Here is a 22395-nt window from a genome sequence, read left to right as displayed (position 1 = left end):
TATATATCTCCTCATGGAGATCACCGTGAAGAAAAGCAGTCTTCACATCCATCTGAATCAAGTCCAGATCATCATGTGCAACCAAAGCTAACACAGTGTGGTCATTTTGACCACTGGAGAGAAGATCTCATCAAAGTCCACACCATATTCCTGCTTGAAGCCCTTAGCCACTAACCTAGCTTTGTATCTTGGCTTTGCATCAGGTGCAACTTTGAGCCTGTAAACCCACTTGCATGGCAAAACCTTCTTGCCTGCAGGCAAATGCACCAACTTTCATGTTCCATTTTTGTGCAGAGAATCCATCTCTGACTTCATGGCACGCTCCCAAAGAGCCTTGTCTGCCGTCTGTAAAGCCTCCTTATAACATGAGGGCTCCCCACAGTCAGTAAGCATCAAGTAGTCAACCCCTGGAACAAACCTGTCAGGGGCTCTGGAGGGTCTTGTGGACCTCCGTACCCAATGACCATCATTTGCAGGTTGCTGTCCAGCCTGCATATCACCTATTGGTGGCTCCTGTTCCATGCCATAAGGCTGAAAAATCATGCCCGGTATCTCCTCTAACTGTGGTATATCCATAGGGATATCTTCTGCCATCTCTGGCTGTCCATTTGGACCATTTTCAGCACCATTTAAGGGCTTGTTTTGCTGCTGTAATGGCTGATTTACAGCCCTTGGTTGTTGTCCATGATGTCCATCATCATCAAAGATGACTCTGCCAGGCTCCTGTTGCCTTGCAGGCTCCTTATACATGCATGTTTCATAAAAAATGACATCATTGTTGCGTATAATCTTTCTATTCACGGGATCCCAAAGTCTATACCCCATTTCACCTCTGTCACCATATCCTAGGAATATGCATTTGTGAGACTTAGGATCAAGTTTGGTGCGCATTTCCCTGCGTATGTGCACGTACGCAACGCAACCAAACACTCTCAAGTGCTTGTAGGACGGAGGCTTCCCTGTCCATACTTCCTCTGGCACTTTCCCACCAAGCCTCGTGTTAGGTGACCTGTTATAAGGTGAACGGCTGTCATAACAGCTTCAGCCCAAAAACCATGAGGTAACGCAGCATGTGACAACATAGAACGGACCTTCTCCTGAATAGTCCTGTTCATCCTCTCTGTTGTCCCGTTTTGTGGAGGATCATAAGGAGTAGAGAGCTCCCTCTTGATGCCTTTAGCATCACAAAAGTCATGAAACTGTTTGGACATATACTCTCCACCATTGTCGGAACGCAAAGCCTTCACTGTCCTGCCAGTTTGATTCTCAACAAGAGCAACAAACTTCTCAAACACTGAGAATGTATCACTCTTCAAACGAAGAGGATAGACCCACACCTTGCGTGTGGCATCATCAATAAAAGACACAAAGTATTTTGCCCCTCCCAAAGAAAGCTGAGGCATCTCACATACATCTGTATGCACAAGCTCTAACTGAGCATCTTGCTGTCCAAGAGCTTTCTTGTGAGGGCACTGTAGTTGCCTACCATATATACAATGCTTACAAAACTGAAAACTTGAAAACTTTAGAGAAGGCAAGTAATCCAAACGAGACAATTTCTCCCCTTTGACACTCATGTGTCCCAACCGGCTATGCCACATATAGATTTCCGACAGCTCGGTTGCATTTACATTAGCATGGTGACAAACACCTCCATGCATGAAGTAAAGAGTGTCCACCTGAGAGCCTCTGGCAACAACCAGTGAGCCCTTACTAATTTTCCACTTTCCACGACCAAATGTGGTAACATAATCAGCATCATCAAGCTGTCCAGTAGAAAGCAGGTTCTTCTTGATCTCAGGCACATGCCTGACATCATGGAGCATAAGCTGTGAGCCATCTGAAAACACAAGCCTCACATCACCTCTGCCAAGAATCTTGCATGCCTGGTTATCACCCAAATAAACCACTCCTTCATTGCCAGCAGTATACCTGACAAACAAGTCTCTGCAACCTGTGACATGAAAGGAGGCACCTGAATCAATGATCCATGAGTGCATACCATGACCACCTGTAAGAAGTGAATGGGCATCAAGTGAAGACGTAAATAGGACCTCATCCTCACTGTCACCTGCATGTGACACATTGATTTCTTCAATCTTGACTCCACTTTTGCCCTTTGGCTTTACATCTTTGGCTTCATCTTTGTCTTTGTCTTTGCCTTTTCCCTTTTCCTTTTGATCATTTTTCCATTTGTAGCATTGCTTTTTAATGTGTCCCTTCTTGCCACAATAATGGCATTCAAAGTCCTTTTTGGAGCGAGACTTGCTCCTTCCCCGTTCTTGGCTTTTACCCCTTTGCTGGGATCTCCCACGTGCATTCATTGCATTGGACTTTCCAAGAGAGTTGTTTTTCCTGTTCATCTCCTCTTGAAGAAGAGCATCCTCAACATCTGCATATGACAGCATAGCATTCGAATTGCTAGTGGCTGTCCTGAATGTGTCCCAACTCTCTGGCAAAGTGCATAAGAGAAAAGTGGCTTTGAACTCATCGTCCATTGCCAACTTTTGATTAATGACTTGGCTGACAATACCATTAAACTCATTTAGATGGGCTGCCATAGACGCCCCTTCCTTCATCTGAAGACCTATGAGTTTCTTCAACCAATACACTTCGCTTGAGGCACTTTGCTGGGCATACAAGTCCTGCAATCTCTGCCACATTCCCCAAGCTGTCTTCTCTTCACGAATGCTGAAAAGTAAAGAGTCTGTGACACAGACAACATGATAGTAGATCTTGCCAGCTCATCCATATCTTCCCACTCTTCAGCAGTAAGAGAAGCGGGCATTACACCCCTTTCTTTGATAGACTTGTGCTGCTTTTTCTGGAGCAACACATTATAGCACTGGGTTTGCCAAATATCATAGTTATGTGAGCCTTCAAGCTTCTTGATGTGAAGCAATGAAGAGCACTCACCTGTGGTTGCCATAGCAATATGCAACCTGTCAATGCCTGACTCCCTGCAAGTGTGCAAACACTGCACCAAAAGCACACAAAGTGCTCACAGTTGTTCTCCCAAGCTTTATCTCCCACTGTGGAAGCACGAATGCAACTTTTCTCCCACTTTATGTGATGAAATCACCAAAATCTGGTTGCTGCAGATTTAGGACAGCACCTTAAATGTGCTCTGTTGCCCTTCCAAAGTACTGTACAACAGTACCAAGTGCTCACCAATGATGTACCAAACCTGTACCGGCAAGTACAGCAGCTGAAATTGAACCTTTTCCTCACTCAAATCAATGTACAGCCATGCCAAAACTTGTACAAAGCTGTACCAAATCTGTACCAACAAGTACAATAGCAATAAATGCTCTCCTGGCTGTCCAAATGAGTGAAAATCAGACTTTTACAGTCCCGAACACTGCATACAACAGTTCCGAACAGAAATTGGGCAAAAGCCCCTTGACTGCAAGCTGATTTCTGAGGATTCAAGGCATAAAAGTCTTGCCTGCTGCTTTGCCGAGCTCAACAAGCATACGATCTTGAAAAGCCCCTTGATTTAAAGATCAATTTCTGATCATACATGGTACATTGACGCACATGAAGGCATCCAGAGTCTTTGCGATGCTTCCCCCTGGCCACATATACATCCAATACATGAAAGAACTTGATTTACAAGCACATTGAGTGCTTGTAAGGCATCAACACATTATCCACAGCATCAAATGCGGTTGCCTGCATGCAAATCAATCCAATCGGCACAAAAGCCCCTTGATTTGCACTGCAATTTGCTGCAATTTTGCCCGAATGTGCGATTTCTCACACCATACAGCATGTATGAATGCTTAATTGCACAATTACATCAAAAGCCCCAAATTTCGACATCCAATTTCCTGCAAATTGATCCTGATTGTGACCAATGTCACCCAATTTTGCCAATTTTGCTCAGAAATTGAGCAATTCGGCACCTGTACCTGCTCAATTGATGATTGTACCTGCTCAATTGCAAGTCCCAAAAAAAATTGAAGCAAAATACCTTGTAATTTCTGATTTTTTGCTGCAGGAAAAAGGGGGGGTGATGCTGATGCTGATGCTGTTGTACGATGCTGCTGCTGCTTTTGTAGTCGGGCTTGGGCTGGTCACAGACGTGGCCCTGTTTTGGGCAGGCGAAGGACCAGACGGCACTAATAAAAACCAACGCTTGGCTATTGGCTACCTGCGCTGCAGCGTGGGCTTCGCTGGTACACGCACGTTTCTGCTACTCCTCACTCGCCTGTCTCGCATGAGCTTATCCGCCAACTCAAAGTTGCCTACGTCCAGCGATAGCGGCCAGCGCTTCTACACGCTTTCTGGTGTGCCACCCAGTCGAATAGTTGAATGGCGCTGCTTTTACGTGTCCGCCTGCTGTGCGCTGACTCATAGACGGTTTTACGCCTTTTGACTAACGCTCGCCAGCCTGCACCTAATGGTTCGCTACGATGCGCTCGCTCACGCCCAGTTGCCGCCGCCTTCGCCTGTGTGTCTCTACGCCGTAACGCCCAGCGCTGACACGTGGCTGTGAAGAGTGCGTAAAGGCGTTGAATGCGCTGGCCTCCTCGCTCGACGCCTGGCTGTTGTAGGCGCCTGGCTGCGCCTGAATGGGATGTACATAGGGATGCACATAGAAGGAAGAAGCCTTGAGAGTTCAAGTCCGGTGACAAGGATGTAAAGTTTGAAAACTTTCAGGGACGGATGGACTCTACCAAAGCACTTGCTTTCATTAGACAGTTTGAGATAGCTTTTTGCAATGAAGACTTTTTGGAAAAGTCTATGCTCAGGCATGTGGGAATGCATCTCAAGGATACGGCAAGTGATTGGTGGCTTGCAAAAATACTTCATGGAAGTGCTGCCCCAACTTGGTCTTCTTTCAAAATTCAGTTTTATGATCAATTCTTACCACCAAACTTTGCAAAGGATGTACGCAAGGAGTGGGATTGGCTGTCCCAAGATGAGGGAGAGTCCGTTGCTTCATACATAGCAAAGTTTTGGAAAGTCCTTCTCAAGGTTACTCCCTTCATGAAGATTGGAGAGGACGAGAAGAAGAGAAAGTTTGAATCGGGGCTCCATCACATCATCCAACAAAGCTTGGGAGTGTACCCAAATAAGACCATACAAGAGCTTATACACTCAGCCATGATTGCGGAGAACTTGCACATGAAAGCACCCACAAATAAGCCATTTGCAGGTCAAAACAAGAGCAAATTCAGGGCTGGTTATGACCAGAAAAAGGGTGGACAGCCACCTAAGAATGCTCCCAAAGATGGCCGAGATGCAAAGGATGACTCCGAAAAGAAGCCGGGGGGTAAACGCCACAATTTTGGGCTCTCAAACAGCAATTGGAAGAGTATAGGAAGGCTGGAAAATGCTTTAAGTGTGGCAGTAAAGATCATATATATCCTAAATGCCCACAGAATCCTAAGAATGCTGAGCCTAATGTGGAAAAGCCTCTTGTGAATGTTGTACCCGATGTGCAGGGTAATACAGGGTATGAGCCCAAGAGTAGAGTCATATGCACGGCTTGGGGCAAATTAAAGGATCAGCCCGCTTTGTTTCTTTTTGATGATGCTTCCACAGATAACTTTATATCCGTACAAATGGCTGCCGCCATAGGTCTCAATGTGGAAGACATGGGAATGCAAATGAATGCAGATGCTGCCTTTGAGGGCAAACCGGTTGATGTAACTCCGGTCATTGGTAAGCTCCGTGTACATATACAGGACTACCTTGACCATGAGAGCTTTTTAGTGGCTCCTCTTACAGGTTGTGATGTTTTGTTGGGGATGCCCTGGCATCACCGTTTAGAGCCTATTAAGGCTTACAAAGAGAAGAAAACCAGCTTTGTACATAGAGGTCGTGAGCACTCTATAGATGCTGGTACTACTGGAAGTACCATACCTCTTGTAAGCCATGTACAAATTAATAAGGCAATAAAGAAATCAGCTTGTTCTTACTTGGTTTTTGTACGTGATACCATTGAATATTCTAGTGTTGATGTTAGTACATTAGATCAAGACAAGCTTAACTTTTTGAATGAGTTCAAAGATTGTTTTGCGAATGCTTTGCCAGCAAGGTTGCCACCCGAGAGGCCGGAAGATCATTGCATAGATCTAATTCCCGGTAGCTCTCCACCTAATAGGCCACCATACAGGGTGAGTGCTAGTCAACAAGAAGAGATTATGGCACAGGTGAATGAACTTTTGGAAAAGGGTTTGATTCGGCCTAGTTCCTCGCCATATTGCTCGCCGGTACTTCTTGTTCAAAAGAAGGATGGTACTTACAGGATGTGTGTTGATTACCGTGTCCTCGATAAGATAACCATCAAGAATCGGTTTCCGATTCCGCGCATTGATGACATCTTGGACAAGCTTGAAGGTTCAGCATGTTTCAGCCGAATAGACCTCAAGAGTGGGTATCATCAAGTGAGAGTGGCACCTCAAGATGTACACAAGACTGCATTTAGAACAGCCTTTGGTCTTTATGAGTTTTTGGTGGTGCCTTTTGGCCTTACAAATGCACCCGCTACCTTCAACAGGATGATGGACAGGGTGTTCAGAAAGCATAGAAAGTTCACGGGTATATTCTTTGATGACATTATTGTATTCTCAAAGAATGAAGCCCAACATCGTGAGCACCTGGCTATTGTGTTTAAAGAGCTTAAGGAAAATCAGCGCTACATAAATGCAAAAAAGAGTGAATTCTTCCTCCTAGAGATTCACTATCTTGGTCACATTGTATCAAAGGATGGTGTGCGCATGGATCCCGCAAAGATACAAGCCATGCAAGAATGGCCAGAGCTGAAATCAGTCCATGAAGTGAGGAGCTTCCTTGGTTTATGTGCTTACTACAGGAGGTTCGTCAAGCATTTTGATTTCATTGCCGCTCCGTTACATGAGTTAACGAAGAAGAAAGCAATCTTTAAATGGACACAAGAAGAGAGAGATGCCTTTCAAAAGTTGAAGAGTGCAATCATCTCGGGACTGGTACTCATTATTCTGGATTTGCACAAACCTTTTGTGGTGGAATGTGATGCATGTGGGGACTGCATAGGGGCTGTTTTGAACCAAGAAGGACATGCCATTGCCTATGAGAGCAGACGCTTGCAACATGCAGAGCTTCACTTACAGGTTTATGAGAAGGAGTTGTTGGCTGTAATTCATGCCCTTCCTATTTGGAAACACTATCTTTTAGGGGCTGATTTTATGGTCAAAACTGATTATCAAAGTTTGAGATACTTTTTGACTCAAAGTAAGCTCTCAGAGAAGCATATGAGATGGGCAAATTTCCTCTCAATGTTTCATTTTCAGATTTTACACAGTCCAGGGAAAAAGAATGTGGTGGCAAATGCCTTATCTAGACGACCACAGGTTCATGCTATTACAGTTGCATACCATGAGGACTTATCGGATATGCGTAATACTTATCATCTGGGTGAGGATTTTGCACATGTATGGGCTGATTTGCAAGAGGGTATTGCTGTCCCATCTTATGTCATAAGAGATGGATATCTCATGATGCAAAATCGTATGTGTGTGGTAAAGAACCTTCGCCATAAGGTTATGGATGAGTGCCATGCTCCTCCATATGCAGGTCATAGAGGCATTTTGGCCACAGCACAAGCTTTGGAGAGGTATTTCTTTTGGCCAGATATTCGCAAGGATATTGAAGCATATGTACGTGAATGTATGGTATGTCAAAAGGTCAAGTTTGACCGACATAAAGCACCTGGATTGCTTCAGCCTTTGCCTATACCAAATGAACCATGGGAAAGCATTGCTATGGATTTCATTATGGATTTGCCAAGGACGCCACAGGTAAATGATGCTATTTGGAGCATCATTGACAGGTTCAACAAGCAGGCACATTTCATTCCCGTGCGCAAGACAATAAAGCCAGATCATATGGCTAGGCTGTTTTTGGCACAGATATTCAAACACCATGGCATGCCTAAATCTATTGTGGGAGATAAGAGATCCTAGAACCACAAGCTTATTTTGGTGCGCATTGTTTGACAATATGGGTACAAAGCTGAACTTCTCATCAGCTTACCATCCACAGACAGATGGGCAAAGTGAAATAGCAAATTCAGCCGTCCTCGACTTGCTGAAATCTTATGTATCCGACCGCAAATCGGATTGGGAGAAGTATTTACCACTTGTGGAGTTTGCCTACAACAATACGGTACATACTTCTACGGGCAAGGCACCCTTTGAGATTATCTATGGCAAGGTGGTACTACCACCCATCCTTCGTACAAAGGATGAGATTTTTGCAGCAGATGAGTATGTCAGAGACTTGGATACTGCATTTGCACAAGTACGGACAGCCATAGAGAGGTCTCAAACCAAGAATAAAAAGGCAGTTGATAAGCATAGAAGGGATGTACAATTCAAACAAGGTGATTGGGTCTTGCTGAAATTTGAAAAGGCACGCCTTCGGAAGAGGCCAGGGAAAGAGGGAAAGTACCCTAAGCTTTCCAACAGGTACTATGGAACTTTTCAGATCTTGGAGAAGATCAATGATGTTGCATTTCGGCTTGTACTCCCAGATCATTGGAACATGCATAATGCTTTTCATGTGAGCCTATTGAGGCCTTATGTGGGACCGACACCGTTTGACCGGTTTTGGAAGACCCACCCGAGGTGGATGAGCTGGAAGAGATTCTTCAACTTGAACAGATTGTTTTTCACAAGGAACGAAAGCTTGCGGAAGGCAAACTTGTTCGTAGGTACCTTGTGAAGTTCAAGAATTATTCAGCTTTGGATGCGAAATGGATGGATGAGGCCTACTTCGAGGATTACCCAGATCTTTTGAAGGCCTATCTGGAGGCTTTTCAGTTGCGGTCAACTGATTAGAAGCCGGGGGAAATGTCACAAACCCCTATATTCTAGGGACATGCGGATGCGTGTCAGGCCTAGAAACATGCGGATGCATGTATGTATTATACCTGGGCATGTGTATGGATCATATGAGTGGATGCATATGAGTCCAAGGACATGGCTGGACATTTGTGGACTTTCGGGCGGTGCCCGTGTGGATTCCGGCCATACACACATGGTGTGTTATGATGGCAGGCGGAATATTTTCAAGTACAAGAATGATGATAGGTGGTTCTCCAAGTTTACATGTGCACAATGCATAAATGATGCATGCCATAACTTTATTTTACTTTGTGTGACATTGTCTTGCTGCCTGGACAATGCTTGTTATTTTGGCTTGTGAAGTCCAAGGGACCGGGGACGCCCGGGCACCTTGTGGACACGTGTGTGCACTCCTGTTTAGGCCTAAAACTGTGGGCTTATGGGTTTTGCAGGTGGTAAGTGCGTCCACACTCAATTTACAGCTTACTTCATTTACTACTAAGGTTTATTGGTTTGCAGGTCCACACTCATTAATAAGTGGCCGGACAACTTATAATGGGTTGGACCAAAATTAATGAAGTCCGGACAGCTTATGGCCATTTTCCATTTGGTTGGACCTAAACTTATAGAAACAGGACAAATGGAGCACTATGGGCTGGACACCTACCTGGACACCTTATGGGGACACATGTCAGCCAGCATGTGTACCCACTAGGCCCCTGAGGTGGCACCTGAAAAAGGCGCCTCCCTCAAGAGGCCCTTTTGGGCTGTTTTACTCATTATTCAACATATTGGAGAGCTAGTTGGAGCTTTGGGAGTTGCTACAGGGCTGGTTGCTTGCTTCCCGGACTCACACAAGCTTGGACAACGATCCCCACACTCTTCTAAAGGGCTGGTTGGTAAATTTCAGACTTGCAATTTCTGGTTATTGCGAGTTTTGGGCTGGTTACAGGTGTCCAAAGTCAACTTGGACAGTACAGGACAGCTCTAGGGACCTCCACAGGGCTGGTTACAGATGTCCAAAGTCAACTTGGACAGTACATGACAGCTCTAGGGACCTCCACAGGGCTGTAGGACCGTTTACAGGTGGATTTCTCGCGACAGAAAGTTGCTGTTTTGGACTGGTTATTGCACAAAACAGGCCGGACAGCAATGGAATATGTGAGCATGGATGTGTCTCAAGGATTCCTGGTATAGCAGGTGCTTAGGGCAAGCATTGGGGACACTTGCTCGCGGAGAACACAGGTTTCTGGATCAGTTTCTCGCGTGGAAACGGGGGCCAGGGCCTAAAGATCCATTTACATCTTGTGCAGGGCGGAGTACCTGTGAGGATTATGATACTCTTGTGCAGGGCGGATGTACCTGTGTGTAGGGCGGATGTACCTATAGATTCTCTTGTTTGAAATGTATTCATTCATAATGTATTTGGAAGAATCAGGTGCAGGCTGGTGGTGAATCCCCAGGCACCCGTAATCTTGTACTTTGCAAACTCTTTTGGTAATATAACCTAAAGGGGGGGGGGGGTCAGCCTATCATCGGCCCCTTTATGTGGTGTACTGTCATTTTCAGCTTTGTGGTTGTAATGCTCAAGTGTTAAGTGCTCAGAATCTTGTTCACATTTATACGATTCCAATACACGCGTCCGCCTCCCGTTACAGAAGCTTCAAGGTGGCTCAGACCATATGCGGAAGCACTAGGAGGCCTTCCTGAGAATGCGTCACAGGCCCTTTTACGGACAGTGGTGGCGAGCCCACTTGGCACTATAGACCACCTCTGTGGTTGTTTCCCCCTCCCTCACTATATGAGATAGCCTTCTCCTCCTGGAGCGGCCAGCCGGAAGAGGAGGACATCCTCTCCTTTTATGCTTTTGGACTCTCGCTAAGTGCATATTTGTGGGTTATAGCAATGGCAGTAAAGGCAACCGTCTCTTTAATCCTTCCACACAAAGGATTTTGGACAATAGAGATGTTGTATTTGCTTAAAATTCAAACCAGCCATTGGCTGAATTTTTTGGACAGCCACCTTCGGGCCCACATAACATGTTTGAAGGACTTCTCCCGTTGGGAATTGATGGCTCAACAGATCAGCCATCAACTTTGCCCAATGGACAGCATTTGGGTGCTCAAAATCAGCCCATGAATGAGCTCATTACACCTCAAAATGTGGAGGAAGCAGTGGAGCAAGAGCGGACAGCAACGGAGGAGGCTAGAGTTGTGCCTCGTTGCCAGTTGGCTGCTCCATACTTTACAGGAGAGCAAACTTTCAGCTCCACTTAGTAGCAGAACACGAGCTGGTTCACATAATAATGCAAGAGAACACGCACATGTTGCTTACATGAGTACACTTCGTGATGCAAATGAGCATTTGGGGATGAGTTTGTACTTAGCCATTATAATTGTTTTTCTTGGTAACTAATAGAAGGATCTTTTTGCCCAAAAAAAACAGGACCTCCAAGTGCAAATCAGCACTGAACAAGTGTCCATGCTCATCCAAAATGCGATGTTTGTCTACCGCCGAATCCTCAAAGTCATCTAGCTGAATAGCCCAAACATATACCATACGGGTATGACCACCCTTGTCTACCACCCGTTTCATTTGAGAAAAAGAAAGAAAGAAAGAATAGATATATTAACGTCTACGAAAGGCCAGATTGGCCTATGAGACAAATTTGTATACAAGTCGTCCATGTCCTGAGTATCATGGAAAGAAAAACTGAAATGAAAAGCTAATCCTAGTGATATGCAGCTCACTATGCAGTCACTGTCGAGCATGCTATAGATGTATAATCATGATAGGTGGTATACTACTAATTCCACCCAATGGAGATGGTGGGGTGTAGTACATCATACATGGGGCATGGGGTGAGGAGGACTCACATTTGTTGTGCCCTAGTGTAGCCTTTGGACTCTCTCCTCCATAGATGTACCGTATCGTGCGGGGATCTAGGCAAACCGGTCATGATGGAGTAGTGGTGGTCTGCGTCCGAGTAGTCGCGGTCTCCTGGTAGCTCTGATCTCCGAGGCTCTCTGTATTGTGAGCCCTTGTCGGGAAGTAGATGATACAGGGGGAGGGGGATGTGGCTCGCTGATAGGCCTCAAGAAGCTAGTGATCTGTGGCTGGAATCTCTGGCTCTACACCTCTAGAAGCCTCTCTCTATGTCGGTGTAGCTCAAGGAGGAAAAGGCCTAGCTTCTAAGCATTTCGAGAGAGGAGCCCACTCGTGACTCAGAGCTGTCAAGCACGCACACTGCATGGGCCTAGGAAGTATGTGGGTAGATGACAATAGGGTACGTGTTTCAAGGATATCCGCAAGCGGCTCGCGACAGCAGGTACACTTTCTCTCTATTTTTTGGCCAAACATAAAAAACGTTCCCCAAAGGGGGAACGGCAGCCAAGCGTTCCATGGAACCGTTCCCCTAGCTGTTCCCACGCCAAATCGTTCCCCCATGCACGTTCCACCCAGTTTAAGCATCTCAGCCTTGGGGGAACGTGTTCCACCGTTCCCAAGGGGTGGAAACAATGTTCCCCTGCTACTATCTCTCCATGCCTCAATCTCCAAAGTGTGAGAGGAAACTCTGATCTGACCAATAGTCACCCTCATAGTGTGAGACATGTGTACATCCATATAGCTTGGGTGTCTAACAAATCCATCCTTTGTGAATCTAACGAAATGATCTCTGTAGTATTACATCTTGGTGGGAAGGGGACCCAACCAAGTCTCCTTGGTGTGCATTTGGATCAAATCCTATCTCAAAACTCTATTCCTCTCCTCTTGAGAGAGTGTAAAGTATGGGGAGTCATCATCATACTGGAAGGACGGTAATCTATCCATGTCGTGCCCATGTGTTGAGAACCACTCATCTACTGCAACATACCATGATGGGTGATGGTCCTCTGTGGCAATACTCTGTGAGGACTCCATGGCCAAGCGGGTAGTCTCTTTGGACCCATGCCTCTGATGCGTCTGATGTAGGCTATGGTCTAAAATAGAGCCTCTACCATCATGGGGGGCACTGCAAGCTCTACTTTGACGATCTCATGTGGTATTGATGGTTTGCTGCGAATCATCCTAGAGATCATGAGGATCTGCGGTCTCTCCATCCGACGCCAATCATATGTGGAGAGGTTAGGGGCCCATACCGGTGCTGCATACATCATAGCTAGGGTGACCAAGGTGTCAAATAGCGCTCCTGAAAGTGAGCGTGATGACAGTGTCACTCCATCAATGCAAGGGCAGCATAAACTCGGGTGAGCCTATCCTGTGATGCCTGTCTCACGGAGAAACGGCTCCCATTACTAGTGAAGGTAATACCCAAATATACATATGATTTTGTCACCTCCACCTGGCTGCCTCTATATGTGATCATTGTATCTTCCATAACCCGTCTGGAAGTGTGAAAGATCATAACCTTGGTTTCCCAAGGTTCACTGAAAGGCCTCTCTATGTACAAAAATCATCTAAGGCGTCCATGTGGCGCTGCAGTCCCTCCTGCGAGTCAGATATCAGAATGATGTCATCCGCATAGAGTAATAAAGTGACCAAAACCCCTAAGAGTGATGCACCACTCCCTCCTCTGTCTATGAAGTCCATGACCTCATCTATGTACAGTCCAAAGAGTGTCGAGGAGAGTGGGTAGCCCTGCTTCACCCCCATAGTGCTATGTATCTCCTCTGACAGACCACCTGGGCATCTGGCTCGTCCCATCACCCTCTCATATAAAGCATTGATCCCCCAGATCATATCTGAAGGCACCCCAAGAGTCTGCAATCTCTATAGGAGCCGATCCCGTGGCACAATGTCGAATGCTTTGCGGAAATCCACAAAGCAACAATATAGTCTTTGCTCTCGTGACTTGGCCTGCTCAATCAGGCTCCTCAAGGTGAAGATATAGTACTGATCCATATATCTTGGCCATAATATGGCCAACCATGAGAGTCCTGTAGTGCCCGGGGTCCATCGGGTCACCTGATTTGTGAATGGGGGTAATGATATTCATGCTCCATGTGTGTGGGAAGCCCTCTACAAGTGCCCTGTTGAAGAGATGTGCAAGGAAAGGAGCTATGGTGGTAGAGGTGTAAGAGAAGTGCTCACCTCATATCCCTGTATGATCTGCAGATCTCCCTTGATGTAGCCTCTTAAGAGCTTTCTCCACCATACTCAAAGTGAAAAAAGTAGAGGTGGTGGGTCGAGGATCGGGTGCAGAGGGCAACAGGGGCCGATCTGGTACATGGTAGAGGGACTTTGTATAATCATGCCAGGTGGTCAAATCAGTGATGGGTGTGGGTGGTCTTGGCACACGAAACCGCCTCCAAGCCTCTTTCAAGTTAATGCTCAAGAATAGTTGGTACAACTCCCAGTATTGTTTGATTTCGTGTTTCCTCCTCTTCCTTCGAGTTAGAGCTCGGTTTAATCTTCGAGCTTCAAAGTTCACGCTCAGAGATCTCCCCTAGTTCTTTCTGTCGTTTCAGGCGAGCACAAGTCTCACGACACTCGTCGTCATACCAACCATTATGGGGCATCATCACTACTTTAGCTTTAGAGGGGGTATGGGTGGTATGAGGGAAACTAGCAATGGCAAAGGAGTGGAGTAGATCAGTCAACTGTGATGTATCTCCAGAGGTGCCGCAGGATCCATGTCAAGTAGACCATGGTAAAGGGTATCCCGATATGTGTGATTACAGTCATGAGTGATGTGGACAGTGGTGTGATGGGTGGAGGTGGGTGCTGAGGCGGGGGGAGGGGGGGTGGTGTCGGAATGCACAGCGGAAATATGAGACAATTACTGTAGAGAACAAAATGTAGAAGAGAGAGAGAGAGAGAGAGAGAAGTTGTATAAAGTCTGCTCTATACACGAGATCCAGTACAATACAAGAGGGGGGGACCAAGGGCGGTACCCTCCTATGCTGGTCGGCCAGGCAAAAAACAGCTGACAGCCAACAAATCATGTCCACGACTGGAGAAACCCAGTCGGCCAGCTCATAAACAGTCGGCCAGCAAAAAGACATGGAGTAGGTCAGATCAGAGGGAGTCGGCCACCACAGGACTGCCCCACGACCAGAGAAAAATAGGAAAAATATGAAAAAATGGAGAAAAAGGCTCTGGGCGGCGGGCACACCACAACAATGGCCCTAATTGTACAGACAGGAGATGACTCCTAACACCCCCTCTCAGCTCCTGGATGTGGAACCAACCCCAGTGAGTTGGAGTGCTGCCGGAGCATAGCCTGAGGTAGAGACTTCGTGAAGAGGTCCGTCACATTGTCCTCCGTCGAACAAAACTCTAGCAAGATGTCATCAGCAAAAAACTTCTCACGAACAAAGTGACTCTAGATGACTGTGGGTTCCGCCAGTGGAAACCCAATCTTGCCAAGTAACCTCTCCAACCTCATCACCTCGCAAGCAACACCACAAGCAGCCCGGTACTCTGCCTCTATAGACGACAAGTCAATAGTTGGCTGCCACTTGTTGCTCCATGAAATAGCTCTTGAGCCCAAGGGTAAAACCATAGCCTGATGTAGATCTCCTCGTGTCTGGATCTCCTCCCCAATCTAAGTCACTCCAACCTTGGAGTCTGACTCCATCCGTCGTTCCCCCTCTAGTGTCATAGAAGAGTCCAAGATCCTTCGTACCCTGCAGATACCGCAAGATCCGCAATCCTGCGTCCCAATGAGTCTTCAAAGGCATCTGTATGAATGAGCTCAACAACCCCACCGGGAAGCTCAAGTCCAATCTGGTGTTCAACAACCAAATCAATGAACCAAACCGCTTCCGATACAAGAAGGCATCAACCTGCTCACAAGGATCAACAATTGTAACTTTGGTATGCCAAGTCCTGGAACCTGCTAAAGACCATACAAGGCCTTCCAAAACCTATAAACCACCCCCTCTGAACCCGGAACCTCAAAGCCTAGAGGCTGCTCAACAGACACCTCCTCCAGCAAGTCACCATCTGCGACTTGCATGGCTGTCCTACAAGTCCCCTGGGAAAGAGCTTCCTCAACTGCAGGAGGCACTTTGTCTCGAATGATACGAGACATCAAAGCATAGTTCACCTGTAAAGGTTCCTGACTGACGAACGCAAGAACTGGAATGTCCCTGCCTATTGCTGCCAACATCTGGCAAGCCATCCACCTTCAGGTCTCGAAAAGCCTGCCGCAGCGTATCCACTTTCAAGTGGTCATAACGAAACTGCCACAAATCACCTAACTGAGAACTTGTAAGAGAGAGTGCTGAGAGTTTGTAGATCCCATTCTCCACTCCCCCTTCCCATACAATCTGGCCTGTTACTTTGTCCCGTAGAGCAACAAAATGCTCATCAAACTCCACCTGTACGCCAATCTTGCAAACCTCATGCACTGACAACAGATGAAAACCAAGGGATGGGACAAAAGAACCTGGGAGAAATGCTTCACCCCCTCTGCCATCGGGAACGATCTCTAGCATGCCCTCACTGTGAATAGGGATAGTGGACTTGTCACCAATCAGGATGTGACCTGTGTGCCTTCTAAGATCTTGTAATAACTCGTGAGAAGGAGTCATGTGCCTGGAAGCTCCACTATCTAGAATCCAGTCCCAAGTGTCCCTAGCGGTGAGTCCAACCGCCTCCCTACTCGAAGAAGATGACGCATCTGTGTCCATAATCTCCAAGTGCACAAAGGCTGGAGTCTTCATGGTTACTGCTGAGGAATCTGCACCCTTCTTTCTCGGTACTCCACTTAGGACATTTCCTCCAATAGTGACCTTTCTCGCCACAATTGTTACAGGTCCTCTCTGCCTTCAAGGCGTCACGATCCAAGTCGGGCTCCTGCTCAAAAGACTTCTCTTGTGAAGCCTTCCCTTTGTCCTAACTACGGCCTTTCAACCGATGGCCAGTCAAGGCCTCAAAACCTCCACCCTGTGGAGGGTTCGTAAAACGCTCTTCCTGGTCCAAGACCATATGCACAAGCTCCTCCCATGTGATGGTGCTGAGCCTGCCACTAGTGATCAAAGAGGAGTAGAAAGCCGAGTACTGAGAGGCCAGATGAGACAGCAAAGTGATGACCATGTCCTCTGAAGATATCTCCTTCCCATCCTGAAGAACCTCCTGTTGAAGAGCCTACAACTTGTTGATGTGCTCCCGCATCGTCGAAGACTTTGCAACATTCATCATCCGCATCTACACTTCCAAGGAGATCGGCTTCATGGGTGATACCCTGTTATACAGAGAAGCCAAATGCTGCCAAATCCCTTTGGCCAGCGTCATATGTTTGATATAACTGTGCCTGAGCCTCCCATTCTTTTCGAGTAGAGGGTAAAAGCTCCCCGTCCTTCGACTCCGGCCGTGGAACACCAACCACAATGAAATCAGCCAAGTCATAAGACTCCAAGACAGACTCCATCATTACCTACCATATGCCGTAGTTGGTCCCGTCCAACTGTCAATCCATCGAGAATGTGGGGAGAGTAGGGATCTTCACGTGCTTCTCAGCCATCTCAAGCAAGTCTGCCGTTCACAAGGTCTTGTGAAGGGAGGGTGGGTGGGGAAAAAAATGAAGACGACGCTGCAAATAATATGCAAGGTGGCTGTCCAACGGTGATGGCCACCTTCTACCCGATCTCCAAGTCCCGAACAGCCCAAGCAATCTCCAATAAGCACCACAAATCAGCAAACCCTCAAGCTCCTTGTCTCCAAGCTTCAAGCCACCTGGGGCTCTGATACCATGTCGGAATGCACAATGGAAATATGAGACAGCTGCTGTAGAGAACAAAACACAAAAGAGAGAGAGAGAGAGAGAAGCTGTATATACTCTGCTCTATACACAAGATCCGGTACAATCCAGGAGTGAGGGACCAAGGGTGGTATTTATATCACCCTCCTATGCTAGTCGGCCAGGCAAAAAACAGCCGACAGCCAACAAATCATGTCCACGACTGGAGAAACCCAATCGGCCAGCAAAAAGACATGGAATCGGCCAGATCAGAGGGAGTCGGCCAGCACAGGACTGCCCCACAACCAGAGAAAAATAGGGAAAATATGGAAAAATGAGAAAAGGCTCTGGGCGGGCAGACCCACAACAATGGCCCTAACTGTACAGACAAGAGATGATTGCTAACAGGTGGCTATCATGGTGAAAGATATGTGTGATCAGCTCCAATGGGTATGGGGGGGTACTGAGAAATCATGTAAGAGCTGAGCTGTCTCATGGGAGCCTAGGATGTAATCCACTGTGCTACTTCCACCTCCATGTGGAAAGCATGTAAGTCGTCCTGAGTGTGGCCATCTCTCCATCCTGTTATAGATGAGGAGACGGTGGCGTGATCCTAGCTCCAGAAGCTCTCATCCATAGTATTTGATTGGCTTAGTATCTGCAGACACCCTCCGTGATCCAGAGTCCTCGTCCTCTAGAGTAGGTAGCTATATGGGATCTCCCTCGAAATCATATGTAGTGCACTGTGGCATTGAAATCTCCCACTAGTAAGACCTCACCCAGTCTGAGGTACTACGTAATCTCATCTAAGAGCGCACTGTATGGTGATGTAGCTCCTCCGGTCTCCTCCCTCTCCTCCACCACCTCTATCTCCTCTCCATCCTATCTCCTTTGTATTCGTGGCATAATGTGAGGTGTCTAGTGGAAAGTAACACACTGCAATGTACGTAGTCCTGGCCTCTGTCAGCAGAAATCTCACCCAAATAAAACTCTGTTGATAATGTTGATCCTCGACTAAAGCTCTGTTCTGAATAGTATGGCCACTCCTCCCAATCCTCTAGCTCTACCTGCACTCCGTGTGCTCCCTCTGAAAGCTGATTCCCACTGGAATCGTGTTACATGTGGCAGACCTCTCTGAGGGCTCTGGTGTGTCTCTGTAAAGAAAATCATGTCCCTATTCCTGATCACATCATCCATCCGGCCTGGGTCCGACCATAGTGCTCCATTGCAATTTCAGTCTGCAAGCTGTATCCGCATCTCATAGGCTATGAGATCACCTTGCCATCAATGATGACATGGCCATCTCTGTAAACTGCTTTCTTCCCTTCCGCTCGGGCTGCCCGTACCCTTGGCATGAGCTGTTTCCAATGTTCCACCTAGGCTTGTGTGAGGTCCTCATCTAAATAGATGGGGCTGCCCTCCAAACCTCGAAGATATGACAGCAACAAGGCTTGTGTGAGACGGTAAGGACTCCCAGATCACCTCTAAGGAGCGGCCTGAAGTATCCTGGAAAGTCAACCTCCTTGTGGTAGACCATGGATCATATAACCATAGATGGCCTAGAATAATATCCACCTGATCCAAAGGTGCCACCTTGACATCTGGCATCCACAAAACTTCCCAAAAGCCAATAGAGCATCATCCAAGATCTCCGCACCTTGAAACTGGTTTGATTTCTTCCGCTTGCCCCTCATGGCGTTGGCTAGGACTATGCCACTAGTGTCCACCGTTGTGAGGCAGCTTCAACCGCCCAACCACATGGTCTACATCAACGTATCATGTCGGCCGAGGATCACTAAGATCCTCCTAGACTAGGTCAAGTGAAGAGCAACGGTGGTACTGTGACACAAAGTTGGGGTTTTGATTTCGGTCACTTCTTAGAATCAAAACACACTTGTATGAAACCTCACAGCCTCCTCACCTCCCTTTCTCTCCCTAGGTTAAGATAAAGATATACACATCAAAGGTAAGATCATAATTCATGGAAAAAAAGATGAAAGGCTCCGGAGAAGCAAGAATTTCTGCCGGTCTTGCAGCTCCAAACAAGAGAGCAATTCTTTGTTGGAAGAAAATCTTCCGACTCAGAATTATGTGAACGGAAACATACGGGAAATGTTGGTAAGGTTCATCCATTCAAATTGGGCGATTTGGACGGAACATATTAAAGTAAAAGAATATAGCAATCACTTACAAGAGGATAAGACACATGGGATTTGCCTTTTGATAAGAGATTAGGAGAAATTAATCATTATTAAGAAGAAATAATGGCCAAAAGTCTATAAAAACAGAGATACATAGAGAATTGCAGTTTTAAATCCATATAGACTGTGCAAAAGAGGATTACATAGGTGCGTAGAGCTTGAAGAGAGCTTCGCGCCTATATAAAAACTTTCAAAAACGGGCAACCGAGCGAAAAGTTATGAACATTTTACTACAAGACTATAAAACTGTCAAAATTCGCCTAAAAGTTAACAACTTTGGGAGAAATTTTGATCATCAATGAAGTAAAGGATTAAGAAATTAGTTATATAAGTGGAAAGAGAATATAAAGAGCTTCCTAGCCATATGATCAATTTTAGAAACCAATACCCGAGTGATGAGTAATTACCGGTTGAAATTTGGGTATTGGACCACAAAAACTGCACTTCCCTCTCTTTACATGAAACCTCAATTTTCACATAGCCTCTTGCCTCTCATCTCCTTCATGATTCAAGCTAGAGGGTAAGGGTTAACATTGCTCAGCGGACAATCGTAAAGATTTACCTATGGTCCCCAAAGTCTTTCCACATGCTCATTACTGCTAAAACCATTGGTACCTCCAAAGGAGGGCGGCAATAAGGCAAGGGCTACCTTGAGAAGTCACAGGCCCACCAAGATAATAACTCTCATCAAAGAGGTCCAAAATTGGACTGAGCATGAGGAGCTAATGCTAAATGAGACATTCACATGTAAAGAGAGTGTTTGAATAAGGGTTTGATGATAACAGAATGGCAATGACACAAAATGCTCAATTGAGGAGGCTCATTCCTTGATTTGAAAGGAGGAGGAGGGCTCCTTTTATAGGTGGAGAATCACCCTCTCTTCTATTGTTACAAATTACAACATAAAAATCTTCAACCCTTCAGTGACATAAGGATAGATGTCACCATCAATTGTCCTCTTAGGCTAAGTCTTCTATTGATTATTAAATTGAAGACTTTTTGACTTTGAAAGTGTGATGAGATAATAGCCAAGTCTAAGTGGCATGTAGGTGGAGATCCCACTTACACATGGCGGAATTCTCCTCTTCCATGTAGGCATTCTAGAAGAATCTTTCCCAATTATGCACCTACACACACTCCTCCACATGCCTTCCACACTCCCCAACTTGTAGCCTTATCGTGAATACTATATTAATAATACAATTAAAATCCATGTGAGCATGAAGGCCCACTTTTATTTTCCACATCACTAGCCTATCTACCATACCAAAGTATTTATCAAGCATACTTGTGGCATTTACAATGTGTGCACCCTAAATCAAGTAAAACCATTATATTTGAAGATAGAATCCTGTTATCAGGGTAGCCGCCAAGCCGCCGTATCACCACGCCGTTATTCCATTGGGAGCGCCGCAATCTTCTAGGATAAGCTTCCACCTTATTACCATTGAGAAACCATCAAAATATGCACAAAATTGAAAATGAAAGATATCAATTTTTCATGTCACAGTACTAGTGGGAACGAGAGGGGAGATAGATAATTCCGGTGTTGTAGATACTGTTGGCGGCCTTCTCCTTGTACTTCTCCTTGCCCTTACCATTCAACTTCTTCGTGTTCTTTGGACAGTCTCTTGCTCGATAACCGACTATCTCGCTCGTTTCTTGAAGGTTTTGTTCATGCTCCCAAGGACCGTCTAGCAATCGGAGCATGTTGAGCGATTTGTGGATGGTTTGAAACCGTCTTTGAACGGAGACATTCGTGCACATCAGCCCTGTGATCTTTGAGATGTGATTCGTCTTGCTATACAAGTTATAACCCTCGAGACGCGGAAGAGTTTCAAGTCTGGGACTCAACAACAAGGGCAACAAAAAGGTAAAGACAAGGGTAGCCAATCCAAGCCCAAGGATGGCAAGGACAACCCTGAAGAGCATCGCACCAAGATGGCTGCTAGACAATGCTTTTATTGTGACTCCACCGCGCACAACATGAAGCATTGTCCAATGATTTTGGAGAAGCAATCGAAAGAGGAGGCTTCTTCAGAACTAGTCCAAGGAGAAGGCTTCTTCAAAACTGGAGGATGAGGAGATGCATGTGTGCGTGTCTCAGCTTTTTTCATTTCTCAGGTTGAGCACACACCCAACGTGCTTCATTGCATCAGACCACAGGTACGAACACAGGAAGTTTTCAGCCAAGTCTTTGAGGTAGAGTCTACACAGTTTCCGTTTGCTCAATGGAGATTCTTTGGCTTTAGTTGGTGGTTGCTTCAGTTTCTGGGGTCATTCCATGAGGACTCTTCTCACCTACCGTTTGCATTGCGTGGAGTATCTTCAGTGTCTGATGTTGTCCACGCACCACAAGAGGACATGTCATCGGATTCGTCTTCGACCTCGGAGGATAGGCCAATTGGTTTATCTTCACAGTACACAAGTTTCTTGGAGACTATACCGACAACAACTAGGGTTTTGACTTCACTGTATTAACAACAGATGTATTACTTGGAGTATGTTCCATAGGACATGGGTAGTTTAGACATATAGGTGCCGAGCAGTACCAATGGATACAGATTAAGTGCAGCGTTTCTGAGGAGTATTGTTCTTAATTCTGCTTTCTTCCTTTACGGTGCATTGGAGCTGGTGTAAGCAGTTCTTGTGCTCCATCTAAGCTGATGCA

The 22395-nt window shown here is 46.1% G+C and overlaps 1 protein-coding gene across 5 annotated transcripts in view; it reads right to left on the bottom strand.

Annotated features, from left to right (window-relative positions):
* The window catches only part of LOC147641240 (uncharacterized), a 59404-nt gene that overhangs the window by 16303 nt on the left and 20706 nt on the right, over nt 1–22395 (bottom strand). The gene's annotated exons all lie outside the window — the stretch shown is intronic.

The sequence above is a fragment of the Cibotium barometz genome, chromosome 2 (assembly GCF_041138505.1).
Source record: "Cibotium barometz isolate CiBa-2024 chromosome 2, ASM4113850v1, whole genome shotgun sequence".
NCBI classification, from domain to species: domain Eukaryota; kingdom Viridiplantae; phylum Streptophyta; class Polypodiopsida; order Cyatheales; family Cibotiaceae; genus Cibotium; species Cibotium barometz.
This window is presented reverse-complemented; position numbering and strand designations above follow the sequence as displayed.